Source organism: Pseudophryne corroboree, unplaced genomic scaffold, assembly GCF_028390025.1.
Source record: "Pseudophryne corroboree isolate aPseCor3 unplaced genomic scaffold, aPseCor3.hap2 scaffold_297, whole genome shotgun sequence".
Classification (NCBI taxonomy): domain Eukaryota; kingdom Metazoa; phylum Chordata; class Amphibia; order Anura; family Myobatrachidae; genus Pseudophryne; species Pseudophryne corroboree.
The window spans coordinates 251545-269292 of NW_026969640.1; the positions used below are offsets into that span (position 1 = coordinate 251545).

At 45.6% G+C, this 17748-nt stretch overlaps 1 non-coding gene across 1 annotated transcript; it reads right to left on the reverse strand.

The window, feature by feature from the left end:
- Positions 1-518: 518 nt before the first annotated feature.
- TRNAN-AUU (transfer RNA asparagine (anticodon AUU)) lies at positions 519-592 on the reverse strand. The gene has a single exon. It is a non-coding gene; the product is annotated as a tRNA-Asn (tRNA).
- Positions 593-17748: the final 17156 nt, after the last annotated feature.

Consider the following 17748-nt stretch of genomic DNA (forward strand, 5'->3'; position numbering starts at 1 on the left):
GATTTTCTTAATTCCTTACCTGTGTGATAATTAGATATCACCTTGTTTTCACATTAAACAGACTTCCACATGAGAAAGCAGCAAGGATGCAGTGGCGTTAATGTTTCCTGGTGTCAACCTGTATTATTTCAGTAGACATTGAAATGAGGATGCATCTTGCTGCCTTTCCAATGAAGCAAGTTTAATTTAGTAATAGGTGAAAAACCATCCCTACAACGGTGTTAATCAGAGACTTGGCTTTGTGGACACTTTTCAGAGAACAAATTTGTTAGCATAAAAATAAAGCCAGAAAATGAAGAGCTGTTTAATCACTCAATTGGATTTTTTTTGCCAGCATATTTTTTTTCTCTGCAACCCACTGCTAAATTGTGCTTCCTAGCTGTTTTTTATAAAATCACTGAATCAAATCTAACTCTGATTACATCAGAGAAGGCCATGTACCCTACACCATAAGAGGGGGTTTGAAATTTTGACTTGTCTACTTAAATATCACCAAAATCTGATCACAAGTTTAATTAGGTCCCTGGGTGGGATTGAACCACCAACCTTTCGGTTAATAGCCGAACACACTAACCGATTGCGCCACAGAGACACTTTGCAAAAAGTGCCTACTGACAAAGGCTAATAAGCATACATCTAGAACGTTTCCTAGAAAAACATTAAAAAATCAATAATCTGGAGAGTTTTTGTAAGATGTTTCTTCCATCAACTAACGAATAAACACATTGGTACTTTCCCATGATGAGTGAGTGCTTCAGGATCTCTTGCACTTACATGTGCAGCAGAGTACTGCAATGGAAGCATGCTGGACCCATAACCCAGAGGTAGGCAGATTGAAACTATCCTTTGCTATATGCATTTTTTTTGTTAATTTAAGTAATCAAAACTGGGATTGATATTTTTGCTCTTTTATTTTTACTTAAAGTACAATAACTTTTACCATTTTAATTTGTTTTAATAGTATATTGACAGTATAGTTTTCTTTCAAAAATCCACTTAATTTTCTTTACCCTGTTATTAAAATGGTAATTGACAAAAAAAACTACATTGTCACCAGAAGAGCAATACAAAATGTACAAGTGATATATTAAAATCATCTTTCCAGCTTGAATTTCAATGATGCATTGGGGCAACAATTTTGTGAGAAACATCTTCACCCTTAAATAAAGATTTTCGTAATTCCTTACCTGTGTGCTAATTAGATATCACCTTGTTTTCACATTAAACAGACTTCCACATGAGAAAGCAGCAAGGATGCAGTGGCGTTAATGTTTCCTGGTGTCAACCTGTATTATTTCAGTAGACATTGAAATGAGGATGCATCTTGCTGCCTTTCCAATGAAGCAAGTTTAATTTAGTAATAGGTGAAAAACCATCCCTACAAAGGTGTTAATCAGAGACTTGGCTTTGTGGACACTTTTCAGAGAACAAATTTGTTAGCATAAAAATAAAGCAAGAAAATTAAGAGCTGTTAAATCAAGCAATTTGATTTTTTTGCAAGCATATTTCTTTTTCTCTGCAACCCACTGCTAAATTGTGCTTCCTAGATGTTTTTATAAAATCACTGAATCAAATCTAACTCTGATTACATCAGAGAAGGCCAGGTACCCTACACAATAAGAGGGGGTTTGAAATTTTGACTTGTCTACTTAAATATCACCAAAATCTGATAACAAGGTCAATTACGTCCCTGGGTGGGATTGAACCACCAACCTTTTGGTTAATAGCCATACACACTAACTGATTGCGCCACAGAGACACTTTGCAAAAGTACATACTGACAAAGGCTAATAAGCATTCATCTAAAACGTTTCCTAGAAAAACTTAATAAAGTCAATAATCTGGAGAGTTTTTGTAAGATGTTTCTTCTATCAACCAACGAAGAAACACATTGGTACTTTCCCATGATGAGTGAGTGCTTCAGGATCTCTTGCACTTACATGTGCAGCAGAGTACTGCAATGGAAGCATGCTGGGCCCATAACCCAGAGGTAGGCAGATTGAAACTATCCTCTGCTATATGCATTTTTTTGTTTGTTAATTAAAGTATTCCAAAACTGGGATTGATATTTTGGCTCTTTTATTTTTACTTAAAGTACAATAACTTTTACAATTTTAATTTGTTTTAATAGTATATTGACAGTTTTGTTTTCTTTCAAAAATCCACTTCATTTTCTTTACCCTATTATTAAAATGGTAATTGACAAAAACAAACTACATTGTCACCAGAAGAGCAATACAAAATGTACAAGTGATATATTAAAATCATCTTTCCAGCTTGAATTTCAATGATGCATTGGGGCAACGATTTTGTGAGAAACATCTTCACCCTTAAATAAAGATTTTCTTAATTCCTTACCTGTGTGCTAATTAGATATCACCTTGTTTTCACATTAAACAGACTTCCACATGAGAAAGCAGCAAGGATGCAGTGGCGTTAATGTTTCCTGGTGTCAACCTGTATTATTTCAGTAGACATTGAAATGAGGATGCATCTTGCTGCCTTTCCAATGAAGCAAGTTTAATTTAGTAATAGGTGAAAAACCATCCTTACAAAGGTGTTAATCAGAGACTTGGCTTTGTGGACACTATTCAGAGAACAAATTTGTTAGCATAAAAATAAAGCCAGAAAATAAAGAGCTGTTTAATCACTCAATTGGATTTTTCTGCCAGCATATTTTTTTTCTCTGCAACCCACTGCTAAATTGTGCTTCCTAGCTTTTTTTTATAAAATCACTGAATTAAATCTAACTCTGATTACATCAGAGAAGGCCAGGTACCCTACACAATAAGAGGGGGTTTGAAATTTTGACTTGTCTACTTAAATATCACCAAAATCTGATCACAAGGTCAATTACGTTCCGGGGTGGGATTGAACCACCAACCTTTTGGTTAATAGCCTTACACACTAACCAATTGCACCACAGAGACACTTTGCAAAAAGTACATACTGACAAAGGCTAATAAGCATACATCAAGAACGTTTCCTAGAAAAACTTTAAAAAGTCAATAATCTGGAGAGTTTTTGTAAGATGTTTCTTCCATCAACCAATGAAGAAACACATTGGTACTTTCCCATGATGAGTGAGTGCTTCAGGATCTCTATAACTGGCACTGCAGTAGTGCTCCCCAGTCTCCCCCACAATTATAAGCTGTGTGAGCTGAGCAGTCAGACAGATATATATAATATTATATATAGATAATAGATGATGCAGCACACTGGCCTGAGCCTGAGCAGTGCACACAGATATGGTATGTGACTGACTGAGTCACTGTGTGTATCGCTTTTTTCAGGCAGAGAACGGATATATTAAATAAACTGCACTGTGTGTCTGGTGGTCACTCACTATATAATATATTATGTACTCCTGGCTCCTGCTATAACCTATAACTGGCACTGCAGTAGTGCTCCCCAGTCTCCCCCACAATTATAAGCTGTGTGAGCTGAGCAGTCAGACAGATATATATAATATTATATATAGATAATAGATGATGCAGCACACTGGCCTGAGCCTGAGCAGTGCACACAGATATGGTATGTGACTGAGTCACTGTGTGCTGTGTATCGCTTTTTTCAGGCAGAGAACGGATTATAAAGTAAACTGCACTGTCCTCACTAGTAAACTCTCTCCACTCAGTCTCTACACTTCTACAGTAACAGTACTCCTCCTAGTCAGCTCCAGTAAATCTCTCTCAGTCTCTTATAATCTAAATGGAGAGGACGCCAGCCACGTCCTCTCCCTATCAATCTCAATGCACGTGTGAAAATGGCGGCGACGCGCGGCTCCTTATATAGAATCCGAGTCTCGCGATAGAATCCGAGCCTCGCGAGAATCCGACAGCGTCATGATGACGTTCGGGCGCGCTCGGGTTAACCGAGCAAGGCGGGAAGATCCGAGTCTGCTCGGACCCGTGAAAAAAACCATGAAGTTCTGGCGGGTTCGGATTCAGAGAAACCGAACCCGCTCATCTCTAGTTAATATGTCCTTAATATCCACAATCATGTACTGAATGCTCCTTGCCAATATTGGATCTAATCAGGAAATATTATGGTCGACATAGGAATCAGTATCCGAGTCAGTATCAGTGTGTAGTAACTGGGCAAAATAAATTTTTTGCGGGGCCTGAGGGAAAAGAAGCATAGCCATGAACCTCACATCTTTTCTCTACGTCTGTGTCTGGGACACAGATTTATCCAACCTCACTCTGATATTACTGAAACTTTCACCCAGTCAGTTATTGGTGGTGCCAACAGGGCCACCATCATATGTCTGCATTCCTAATATAGTTTCCTCTTGGGAAAAACATTCAGCCACCGACATGTTGACACACATGTACCAAGTACCCACAGACACATCGGCTTATGGGGGATAGACCTACAGTAAATCTGTCAGAGGGACAGATGGGATTTTTCAGCTCACAACCCAGCGTCAAAAGTACACAGTCTGGAAATAATAAACTCTATAGTGATAGACTTGTAACGCTCTATAGGTGTGCTGGTGAGGAAGAAGCCCCGCCGCTGTAATGGCACGCTTCTGTCCCGTTCAGAAACAAATAATTAATTACGCTGGCGGGGTAAGGACAGTGCCCAGGCACTAATGTCCACTTTTGCCAGCCTTTTGTGAGGAATTTATGCTGCCCAGGGTGCCCCCCCCACGCCCTGCACCCTGCAGTGCCTGTGTTTGTGTGGGAGCATGGCGCACAGCATTCCGCTCGCTGCGTGGTACCTCAGAATGCCATCTGTTCTTCTGCTACTCGCCTGTCTTCTGACTTCTGGCTCTGTAAGGGGGTGATGGCAGGCTACGGGAGTGGGCATCTAGGCGTACCCAGCGATCAGCACCCTCAGGAGCTAATGGTGTCCTGTCTGCCAGAAGTAGAGCCATTGAACTCACTAGAAGTTGGTCATACTTCTCTCCCCTAAGTCCCACGAAGCAGGGAGACTGTTGCCAGCAGCCTCCCTGAAAATAAGAAAAACTAACATAAGTCTTTTCAGAGAAACTCAGTAGAGCTCCCCTGTAGTGCATCCAGTCTCACTGGGCACAATTCTAAAACTGGAGTCTGGAGGAGGGGCATAGAGGGAGGAGACAGTTCACACCCTTTGAAAGTCTTAAAGTGCCCATGTCTCCTGCGGATCCCGTCTATACCCCATGGTTCTTAATGTGATCCCAGCATCCTCTAGGACGTATGAGAAAACAAATAACGCACACACGAGGAGGAGAGAACAAAGGAAGCTATAAGGAGGGGAGGGGGGGGGGGAAGGTAAGGTAGTAAAGGCTTAATGGATAAACTACAACCTTATACATATTCATTAATGTACCAGTAGTTAGAAGTAGAAGAGCTCTAACAGAAACCACAAAGCTTATCTAAAGCCACACCACACTGGATATGCCCAATCTCATTTGATCTTTGAAGCAAAGCAGTATTGGACTTTGTTACTACCAAGCAGTCTCCCATCCATGTATTATCAGATTCTTTAGGTGTTTTTAAACTACCAACACCCTTTTCTTGGTACATTTAATTTTTACACGTATTCTTTTATGTACCAGAAGTTAGAAGTAGAAAAGCTCTAACAGAAACCACCAGCTCATCTACAGCCACAGCACACTGGATTTGCCCAATCTCTCCTGATCATGGAAGCTGAGCAGTGTTGGTCCTGGTTTTAGTACTTGGATGGGAGACCACAAGGAAATACCAGGAGCTGTGTGTATTTTTACAATACCAACACCATTCTCTTGATGCATTCCATTTTGAAACATTGGGGCAGATCTATTAAGCCTGGTGAACTGATAAAGTGCAAGGTGATAAAGTACCAGCCAGTCAGCTCCTAGCTGTCATTTTTCAAACCCAGCGTGTGACATGGCAATTAGGAGCTGATTGGCTGGTACTTTATCACCATGCAAATTATCATTCCACCAGGTTTAATAAACCGGCCGCTTATTCATTTATGTACTAGTAGTTAGAAGTAGAAGAACTCTAACAGAAACCACTAAGCTCATCTACAGCCACACCACACTGTATATGCCCAATATTACCTGATCTTAGGCCTGGTTTGTTCTTGGATGTGAGACCACCTGGGAATACCAGGTGCTATAGGTAGTTTTATACTACCAACACCGTTCTCTTGATGCATTCTATTTTGAAACTTATTCATTGATGTAGAAGTTAGAAACAGCAAAAATCATCTACAGCCGCATCACACTGGATATGTCCAATCTCATCTGATGTTGGAAGCTAAGCAGTGTTGTGCCTGGTTAGTTTTTGGATTTCAGGTCCTGCCTTCTGGTTTGGCCACGGCACCTCGGAAATTCACCAAGGTCATGGCCGTGATGACGACCCTTCACCATCGGTAGACCAGAGAGGAATCTCTCCTCCCGATAAACATTCTGGAATTGCGGGCAGTGTTCAATTCATTGATACTGGCCCTGCCTCTAGTACAGAACAGGCCTGTTCAAGTACAATCGGACAACGCCACCATGGTAGTGTACACAAATCATCAAGGCGGCACTCGAAACTGCATGGCAAAGCTGGAAGTATAAAAAAATCCTCAGTTGGCTAGAACGTCATCTGCCAGCAATATCGGCAGTGTTCATTCCCGGAGTCCTCAACTGGGAAGCGGATTTCCTCAGTCGTCAGGAAGTTCACGCTGGAGAGTGGAGAGGCTGCAGCAGAAATATCTGCACTGGTGTCAGTAGGTGACTGAGGCAGGGATGACTGGGAGATAGTGGGTGACTGAAGCATGTATGAGTGGGAGATAGTGGGTGACTGAAGCCGGGGTGACTGGGAGATAGTGGGTGACTGATGCAGGGGTGACAATGATAGTGGGTGACTGAGGCAGGGGTGACAGGGAGATAGTGGGTTACTGAGGGAGGGGTGATAGGAAGGGGTTGGGTAAGTATGGGAAGAAAGTGGGTGACAGGGATAATAAATGAATAAGGCAGGGATGATAGGGAGATAGTGGATGACTGTGGCAGGGGTGACAGGGACAGTAAGAGACTGAGGCAGGGTTGACAGGGATAGTGGGTGACTGAAGCAGGGGTGATAGGGTGACAGTGGGTGACTGAGGCAGGGGTGACAGGGATAGTGGGTGACTGCGGCAGGGGTCGCAGGTATAGTGGTTGACTGAGGCAGCGGTGACTGGGAGATAGTGGGTAACTGAGGCAGGGGTGAAAGGGAAAGTGTGTGACTCAGGCAGGGGTGATAGGGAGATAGTGGGCAGCATATCTCTGCCTCACTGCAGCAGCACATTCCTGCTTCACTGACAGCAGCACATCCCTGCAACGTTGACAGCAGCACATCCCTGCAACATTGACGGCAGCACATCCCTGCCTCATTGACGGCAGCACATCCCTGCCTCACTTATAGCAGCACATCCCTGCCTCGCTGACAGCAGCACATCACTGCCTCGCTGACAGCAGCACATCACTGCTTCACTGACAGCAGCACATCACTGCTTCACTGACAGCAGCACATCCCTGCCTCACTGGCAGCAGCACATCCCTGCTTTACTGACAGCTGTATATAGGGCCTAATTAAGACCTGATCCCTGCTGTGCATATTCACACAACAGGAGATCAGGTCTGAAGTGCGTGTGTGCTGGTGCCACAGTGCACCGGCACATGCCAGAGATGCGATCAGCATCTCTGCCCAGTGAGCGCCTCTGCCTGATTGACAGGCAGAGGCGGTCACTGGGCAGGAGGAGTCGGGCCAGCGGCATTGTGCCGCCATTTTGGGGGCACAGTCAGGACAACGCAGACATGACCGGACCGTATGGGGGCGGGCCGTGACGGCTGTGTGACCCGGACAGCAACAGGCCTTATTTACTAAAATCTCAGATAAATTTTATGGCATTTATGTGCAGTCTAGTTTGCACAGTTGATAGAGTGTTGATCTTGTACTATCAATGTAAGCCTCACATAGGTTTGATAAACATGTAAGTTTGTTTTTATTTTACTACATTGTGGTTTGTGGCTCTATACCATGTAATGCATGTCTTTTAACAGTAGTCAAGTCTTCCAATGTGCTTGTTAGTGAAACCCAATACATAGCTTTATTTTATTTTGTTTCTTCAAATATTGAATGCATATGTCTTATAACTTTTTATTTCAATATATAAACATTTTTATTATAAGATTTTCAATGACACAAGTACATCCAAGTTGCAGATTATGGATTGTGAAGTACAAATCAACCATATAAACAATTTAAGCAATTTAAATTGCATGCAGGTAGTAGAATGTCAAACTCCTTGGATGAGAGTTGGTCGTAATAAACTAGGATAGAAAAGAATAAAGTAGAAAATAAGATTTTAAACCTACCGGTAAATCTTTTTCTCGTAGTCCGTAGAGGATGCTGGGGACTCCGTAAGGACCATGGGGATAAACGGGCTCCGCAGGAGACATGGGCACTTTAAGAAAGACTTTAGTTCTGGGTGTGCAGTGGCTCCTCCCTCTATGCCCCTCTATGCCACAGTTAGAGAAACTGTGCCCAGAGGAGACTGACAGTACGAGAAAAGGATTTTGTTAATCCAGGGCAAGATTCATACCAGCCACACCAATCACACCGTATAACTTGTGATAAACTACACAGAAATGAGTACGAAAAAACAACATACTGTAGCATCAGTACAGGACCGATGCAACTATAACATAACCCTTATTGAAGCAATAACTATATACAAGTATTGCAGAAGTAGTCCGCACTTGGGACGGGCGCCCAGCATCCTCTACGGACTACGAGAAAAAGATTTACCGGTAGGTTTAAAATCTTATTTTCTCTAACGTCCTAGAGGATGCTGGGGACTCCGTAAGGACCATGGGGATTATACCAAAGCTCCAAAACGGGCGGGAGAGTGCGGATGACTCTGCAGCACCGATTGAGCAAACATGAGTTCCTCCTCAGCCAGGGTATCAAACTTATAGTATTTTGAAAAGGTGTTTGAACCTGACCAAGTAGCAGCTCGACACAGCTGTAGTGCCGAGACCCCTCGGGCAGCCGCCCAAGAAGAGCCCACTTTCCTCGTGGAATGGGCCTTGACCGATTTCGGTAACTGCAATCCAGCCATAGAATGCGCTTGCTGAATTGTGTTACAAATCCAGCGAGCAATAGCCTGCTTTGAAGCAGGGGCACCAATCTTGTTGGTTGCATACAGGACAAACAGCGCTTCAGTTTTCCTGACTCTAGCCGTCCTGGCCACGTAAATTTTCAAAGCCCTGACCACATCAAGTAACTCGGAATCCTCCAAGTCACGCGTAGCCAAAGGCACCACAATAGGTTGGTTCATATGAAAAGATGAGACCACTTTTGGTAGGAATTGAGGACGGGTCCGCAATTCCGCTCTATCCACATGGAACACCAAATATGGGCTTTTATGTGACAAAGCTGCTAATTCCGACACTCGCCTAGCCGAAGCCAAGGCTAATAACATGACCACCTTCCACGTGAGATATTTTAACTCCACCGTTTTAAGTGGTTCAAACCAGTGTGATTTTAGAAAACTTAACACCACGTTAAGGTCCCAAGGTGCCACCGGAGGCACAAAAGGAGGCTGAATATGCAGCACTCCTTTTACAAAAGTCTGAACTTCTGGAAGAGAAACCAATTCTTTTTGAAAGAAAATGGATAAGGCCGAAATCTGGACCTTAATAGAGCCTAATTTTAGGCCCAAATTCACTCCAGTTTGTAGGAAGTGAAGGAAACGGCCCAGATGGAATTCTTCCATAGGAGCATTCCTGGTCTCACACCAAGAAACATAATTTCGCCATATACGGTGTAATGTTTTGACGTTACATCCTTCCTAGCCTTTATCAGCGTAGGGATGACCTCAACCGGAATGCCTTTCACTGCTAGGATCCGGCATTCAACCACCATGCCGTGAAACGCAGCCGCGGTAAGTCTTGGAACAGACAGGGCCCCTGATGCAACAGGTCCTGTCTTAGAGGAAGAGGCCACGGATCTTCTGTGAGCATTTCCTGCAGATCCGGATACCAGGTCCTCCGTGGCCAATCTGGAACAATGAGGATTGTTCTCACTCCTCTTTGTCTTATTATCCTCAACACCTTGGGTATGAGAGGAAGAGGAGGAAATACATAGATCGGCCGGAACACCCACGGTGTCACTAGGGCGTCTACAGCTACTGCCTGAGGGTCTCTTGACCTTGCGCAATACCTATGTAGCTTTTTGTTGAGCCGGGACGCCATCATGTCTATCTGTGGCAGTTCCCACCAACTTGTAATCTGTGCAAAGACTTCCTGATGAAGTCCCCACTCTCCCGGATGTAGGTTGTGTCTGCTGAGGAAGTCTGCTTCCCAGTTGTCCACTCCCAGAATGAACACTGCTGACAGTGCGCTTGCGTGATTCTCCACCCAGCGAAGAATTCTGGTGGCTTGTGCCATCGCCACTCTGCTCCTTGTGCCGCCTTGGCGGTTTACATGAGCCACTGCGGTGATGTTGTCTGACTGGATCAGAACCGGTTGGTCGCAAAGTAAGGTCTCCGCTTGACGTAGGGCATTGTATATGGCCCCTAGTTTCAGGATGTTGATGTGAAGACAAGTCTCTTGACTTGACCAAAGACCTTGGAAATTTCTTCCCTGTGTGACTGCTCCCCAACCTTGGAGGCTTGCATCTGTGGTCACCAGGATCCAGTCCTAAATGCCGAATCTGCGTCACTCGAGACGGTGAGCACTCTGCAGCCACCACAGGAGTGATACCCTGACCCTGGGGGACAGGGTGATCAACCAATGCATCTGTAAATGTGACCCGGACCACTTGTCCAGTAGGTCCCATTGGAAAGTCCTCGCATGGAACCTGCCGAATGGAATGGCTTCGTATGATGCCACCATCTTTCCCAGGACTCGAGTGCAGTGATGCACTGACACAAGTTTTGGTTTCAATAGGTTCCTGACAAGAGTCATGAGTTCCTGGGCCTTTTCTATCGGGAGATAAACCCTCTTCTGGTCTGTGTCCAGAATCATGCCCAAGAAAGACAGACGAGTCGTAGGAACCAACTGCGACTTTGGGATATTGAAAATCCAGCCGAAAATCCAGTGAAAGTGATACGCTGTTCAGCAACTGCTCTCTTGATCTCGCTTTTATGAGATCGCTCAAGTACGGGATAATTGTGACACCTTGCTTGCGCAGGAGAACCATCATTTCCGCCATTACCTTGGTGAAAATTCTCTGGGCCGTGGAGAGACCAAACAGCAACGTCTGAAATTGGCAATGACAGTCCTGTACCGCAAATCTGAGGTACGCCTGATGAGATGGATAAATGGGAACATGAAGGTATGCATCCTGTACACAAATGCGGACAACAGGTGTCAAGCCATGTGTTGCCTTTGTCAAGCTGTAATAAGTAGGGGTAAGGACGTTAACCACCTCAGAACATCCTCCCTTATACGTCACCTGCAGCGCATTAATCATAAGTCAGTGACAAGTTCAAAAACTTTGGATGACAGCGGAAGCAGTCCACTGACCTCTAAATCCCTTCCTCTTGTAACCAAGCTCCTGCAAACCACACCACCAACTCCCTCAGTGTCAATTTCCTCCTTAGACAGGAAAGCCAATAGTCCTGCAGGCCATGTCACTGGCACGTCTGACGAGTCCTCTCCTGCCTGGGATTCCTCCGATGCATCCTTGAGTGTAACGCCTACTGCTGCTGGCGCTGCTGTTGTTGCTGCTGGGAGTCGATCGTCATCCCAGAGGGGAAGTCGGAAGACCACTTGTACTACTTCCAGTAGGCAATTGACTGTCCAACAGTCCTTTGCGAGGAAGATGAAATATCACAGCAGTCATCCTGCTGCAAAGCGGATAACTCAGGTCTTGTCAGCCTGGGTGGTGAGAAACGTGGTTCCGGTACCCATCGTTAATTCAGAGGCAACTAGAGACTTGATTGAGGTACTGTGTCCCCGGTACCAAATGCCATCTAGGTTCCATTTCTCTAGGCAGGCGATACCGAAAATGTATACAGACCTCAAAAAAGAGTCACCAGTGTCCTAAAAAATGCAGTTGTACCCAATGTCCACTAGTCCACATGTCCGTGGTTAAGTGGAGCAGGGCAGACTCAGGGCTATATGACTGTGACAGCCCACTGGGTAGATGTATTGCCTCCCGCAGCAAGAACAGCAGCGGCGGCACCAGTAGCAGCATCTCGCAAATGCCAACTCGTTCCTAGGCAGGCTACGCTTTGTATCACCGCTTTCCATAAGAGGCACACAGCTGACAACCTCTTACGGAAACTGAGGAACATCATCGCAGAATGGCTTACCCCAATTGGACTCTCCTGGGGATTTGTGACATCGGACAACGCCACCAATATTGTGCGTACATTACATCTGGGCAAATTCCAGCACGTCCCATGTTTTGCACATACATTGAATTTGGTGGTGCAGAATTATTTAAAAAATTACAGGGGCGTGCAAGAGATGCTGTCGGTGGCCCGAAGAATTGCGGGCCACTTTCTGCATTCAGCCACCGCGTGCCGAAGACTGGAGCACCACCAAACATTCCTGAACCTGCCCTGCCATCTTCTGAAGCAAGAGGTGGTAACGAGGTGGAATTCAACCCTCTATATGCTTCAGAGGATGGAGGAGCAGCAAAAGGCCATTCAAGCCTATACATCTACTCACGATATAGGCAAAGTAGGGGGAATGCACCTGACTCAAGCGCAGTGGAGAATGATTTCAACGTTGTGCAAGGTTCTGCAACCCTTTGAACTTGCCACACGTGAAGTCAGTTCAGACACTGCCAGCCTGAGTCAGGTCATTCCCCTCATCAGGCTTTTGCAGAAGAAGCTGGAGACATTGAAGGAGGAGCTAAAACAGAGCGATTCCGCTAGGCATGTGGGACTTGTGGATGGAGCCCTTAATTCGCTTAACCAGGATTCAATCTGTTGAAATCAGAGCAATACATTTTGGCCACCGTACTCGATCCTAGATTTAAAACCTACATTGTATCTCTCTTTCCGGCAGACACAAGTCTGCAGAGGTTCAAAGACCTGCTGGTGAGAAAATTGTCAAGTCAAGCGGAACGTGACCCGTCAACAGCTCCTCCTTCACATTCTCCCGCAACTGGGGGTGCGAGGAAAAGGCTAAGAATTCCGAGCCCACCCGCTGGCGGTGATGCAGGGCAGTCTGGAGTGAGTGCTGACATCTGGTCCGGACTGAAGGACCTGGCAACGATTACTGACATGTCGTCTACTGTCACTGCATATGATTCTGTCACCTTTGAAAGAATGGTGGAGGATTATATGAGTGACCGCATCCAGGTAGGCACGTCAGACAGTCCGTATGTATACTGGCCGGAAAAAGAGGCAATTTGGAGGCCCTTGGACAAACTTACTTTATTCTACCTAAGTTGCCCTCCCTCCAGTGTGTACTCCAAAAGAGTGTTTAGTGCAGCCGCTCACCTTGTCAGCAATCGGTGTACGAGCTTACTTCCAGAAAATGTGGAGAAGATGATGATCATCAAAATGAATTATAATCAATTCCTCCGTGGAGACATTCACCAGCAATTGCCTCCAGAAAGTACACAGGGATCTGAGATGGTGGATTCCAGTGGGGACGAATTAATAATCTGTGAGGAGGGCGATGTACACAGTGAAAGGGGTGAGGAATCGGAGGATGATGAGGTGGACATCTTGCCTCTGTAGAGCCAGTTTGTGCAAGGAGAGATTGATTGCTTCTTTTTTGGTGGGGGCCCAAACCACCCAGTCATTTCAGTCAGCCGTGTGGCAGACCCTGTTGCTGAAATGATGGGTTCGTCAATGTTTTTCTTTTCAATCTAAGCCCCTGCAGTTTTCTGTAAGAATCTGCTTCGCTATGATGATCAACAAGTCACAAGGGCAAACACTCAGGGCTGGAGGCGTAGATCTTAGGACCAGCTGCTACAAGCATGGCAAAGGTGTCACTATCATTGGTGACACCCAGAGAGGCAGCGAGGGAGATTGTAATGCAGTGCGCGCAGATAAGCAGCGCAATGGTAAAAAGGAGGCATGGTCTCATAGGTAGGGGTGTGGCCTGTTGGCCTGAATCTCCATTTTGTTGCTCCGGGTATCCCGGGGGTTGGGGGCTGCACCCGGGGACTAGTGTGTGAGTGGTGCTGGCTCCTGCACAGTGACAGAAACTGGGTGTTGCACGTAATGTCACAGTGAAACACCCATATTCTGTCACTGAAGAGGAGCCGGCACTTTGGTGTCACCCCCCTTGGCGGGTGACACTCGGGTGTGGGCCGCAACCCCATTGTGATGCCACTGACCCATGGAAAGCTTTACGTGGCTTACCCATGTGTTAGTAGCCCCAAGCATCTTTTGTGTTAGTCCCTGAAGAAAAACTTCAAATATTTACAAATAAATTTTGTAATCAATGGGCCTAATTCAGTAAGGATTGCAAATTCCGCTAAGTAACAGAATTTGCAATCCTTTGGTTCACATGCTGGGGCCACCCAGCATGCCGCCTCCCTTCTTGACCACGCTGAAATTGCAGTCGCAGTGCAGTTCAGCGTGATCATAAAAAATGGGTTAGCCTCCAGTTGGTGCAGACTGTATGTGTGCGCAGGAAGCCGCCACCATTTTTGTGATCGCAGCTGCTGCATGTGATGTCATGCAGCCGCTCTGACCACGCCTCCTGTTTCTCCGTTGCCGACCCCATTTTGAAGCCCTGCCCACGCACCGCTCCATCTCCGACTTAGAAACGGAGTGTTGCTGACCCCCCCCCCAGCACCGATTGACAGTTAGAGGCGATCGCATTATCTGCGGGGTGCCGCAGAAAATGCAGGCGCATGCGTATGCTCTTAGCAATTTTTGCAGTTAGATTGCTTATTGCGATTGCAATCCAACCTGAATCAGGCTCTATTACCTATCAGGAAAAAAACTGTGTTCCCTAATGCACACCGAGTGAATAATATTGCTATATAATAATGGTCAGATAATACGGAGATCTTAGTTGCGCATATCTGCAGATATAGGGTTAAGCCCCCAGGCCGATCGACAAGGCTTCTCCGTCACTGGGGGTCCCTAATACTAGGTATGGGCCCGGGGCGCAGGACCCCACAATGTCGGCACAGGTCGGCCACCCCAGGTCAGCACACAGGTGAAAATTAATAGGGGTTAATAAGAAGCACAGAAGTGCTATGTAAGTGGTGTGATTAAAATAATATATACAAAGTGATAGGAAAAATAATAAGTGTTAATAAAGTGTTAGGGTGTGCCGACCTGCAGCAGCCCACCCATACCGACACAGGGGCCACTGCACCCCACACCCACCCCATAAATAATTACATATATATATCTGGGTTAAATTCCCAGTGTAAGGCCACATGGTAATGGCACCTACAGCATCTGAGAGCCAGCTTACCTGGGGATACCCCTGGCTTCCCCTATGGCACTACTAGATTCAGCAATCCCTCCTAATGCTGACCCATTTGTGCCTCTCTATATACAATACACAAGGTGGAAAGCTGCTCAATCAGATTGTAATGTCACTCAGGTGCTAAAAGGGGAGGGGTAATTCTGTGTAGGAAAAAAACTGTGTTCCCTAATGCACACCGAGTGAATAATATTGCTATATAATAATGGTCAGAAAATACGGAGATCTTAGTTGCGTATATCTGCAGATATAGGGTTAAGCCCCCAGGCCGATCGACAAGGCTTCTCCGTCACTGGGGGTCCCTAATACTAGGTATGGGCCCGGGGCGCAGGACCCCACAATGTCGGCACAGGTCGGCCACCCCAGGTCAGCACACAGGTGAAAATTAATAGGGGTTAATAAGAAGCACAGAGGTGCTATGTAAGTGGTGTGATTAAAATAATATATACAAAGTGATAGGAAAAATAATAAGTGTTAATAAAGTGTTAGGGTGTGCCGACCTGCAGCAGCCCACCCATACCGACACAGGGGCCACTGCACCCCACACCCACCCCATAAATAATTACATATATATATCTGGGTTAAATTCCCAGTGTAAGGCCACATGGTAATGGCACCTACAGCATCTGAGAGCCAGCTTACCTGGGGATACCCCTGGCTTCCCCTATGGCACTACTAGAGTCAGCAATCCCTCCTAATGCTGACCCATTTGTGCCTCTCTATATACAATACACAAGGTGGAAAGCTGCTCAATCAGATTGTAATGTCACTCAGGTGCTAAAAGGGGAGGGGTAATTCTGTGTAGGAAAAAAACTGTGTTCCCTAATGCACACCGAGTGAATAATATTGCTATATAATAATGGTCAGATAATACGGAGATCTTAGTTGCGTATATCTGCAGATATAGGGTTAAGCCCCCAGGCCGATCGACAAGGCTTCTCCGTCACTGGGGGTCCCTAATACTAGGTATGGGCCCGGGGCGCAGGACCCCACAATGTCGGTACAGGTCGGCCACCCCAGGTCAGCACACAGGTGAAAATTAATAGGGGTTAATAAGAAGCACAGAAGTGCTATGTAAGTGGTGTGATTAAAATAATATATACAAAGTGATAGGAAAAATAATAAGTGTTAATAAAGTGTTAGGGTGTGCCGACCTGCAGCAGCCCACCCATACCGACACAGGGGCCACTGCACCCCACACCCACCCCATAAATAATTACATATATATATCTGGGTTAAATTCCCAGTGTAAGGCCACATGGTAATGGCACCTACAGCATCTGAGAGCCAGCTTACCTGGGGATACCCCTGGCTTCCCCTATGGTACTACTAGAGTCAGCAATCCCTCCTAATGCTGACCCATTTGTGCCTCTCTATATACAATACACAAGGTGGAAAGCTGCTCAATCAGATTGTAATGTCACTCAGGTGCTAAAAGGGGAGGGGTAATTCTGTGTAGGAAAAAAACTGTGTTCTCTAATGCACACCGAGTGAATAATATTGCTATATAATAATGGTCAGATAATACGGAGATCTTAGTTGTGTATATCTGCAGATATAGGGTTAAGCCCCCAGGCCGATCGACAAGGCTTCTCCATCACTGGGGGTCCCTAATACTAGGTATGGGCCCGGGGCGCAGGACCCCACAATGTCGGCACAGGTCGGCCACCCCAGGTCAGCACACAGGTGAAAATTAATAGGGGTTAATAAGAAGCACAGAAGTGCTGTGTAAGTGGTGTGATTAAAATAATATATACAAAGTGATAGGAAAAATAATAAGTGTTAATAAAGTGTTAGGGTGTGCCGACCTGCAGCAGCCCACCCATACCGACACAGGGGCCACTGCACCCCACACCCACCCCATAAATAATTACATATATATATCTGGGTTAAATTCCCAGTGTAAGGCCACATGGTAATGGCACCTACAGCATCTGAGAGCCAGCTTACCTGGGGATACCCCTGCCTTCCCCTATGGCACTACTAGAGTCAGCAATCCCTCCTAATGCTGACCCATTTGTGCCTCTCTATATACAATACACAAGGTGGAAAGCTGCTCAATCAGATTGTAATGTCACTCAGGTGCTAAAAGGGGAGGGGTAATTCTGTGTAGGAAAAAAACTGTGTTCCCTAATGCACACCGAGTGAATAATATTGCTATATAATAATGGTCAGATAATACGGAGATCTTAGTTGCGTATATCTGCAGATATAGGGTTAAGCCCCCAGGCCGATCGACAAGGCTTCTCCGTCACTGGGGGTCCCTAATACTAGGTATGGGCCCGGGGCGCAGGACCCCACAATGTCGGTACAGGTCGGCCACCCCAGGTCAGCACACAGGTGAAAATTAATAGGGGTTAATAAGAAGCACAGAAGTGCTATGTAAGTGG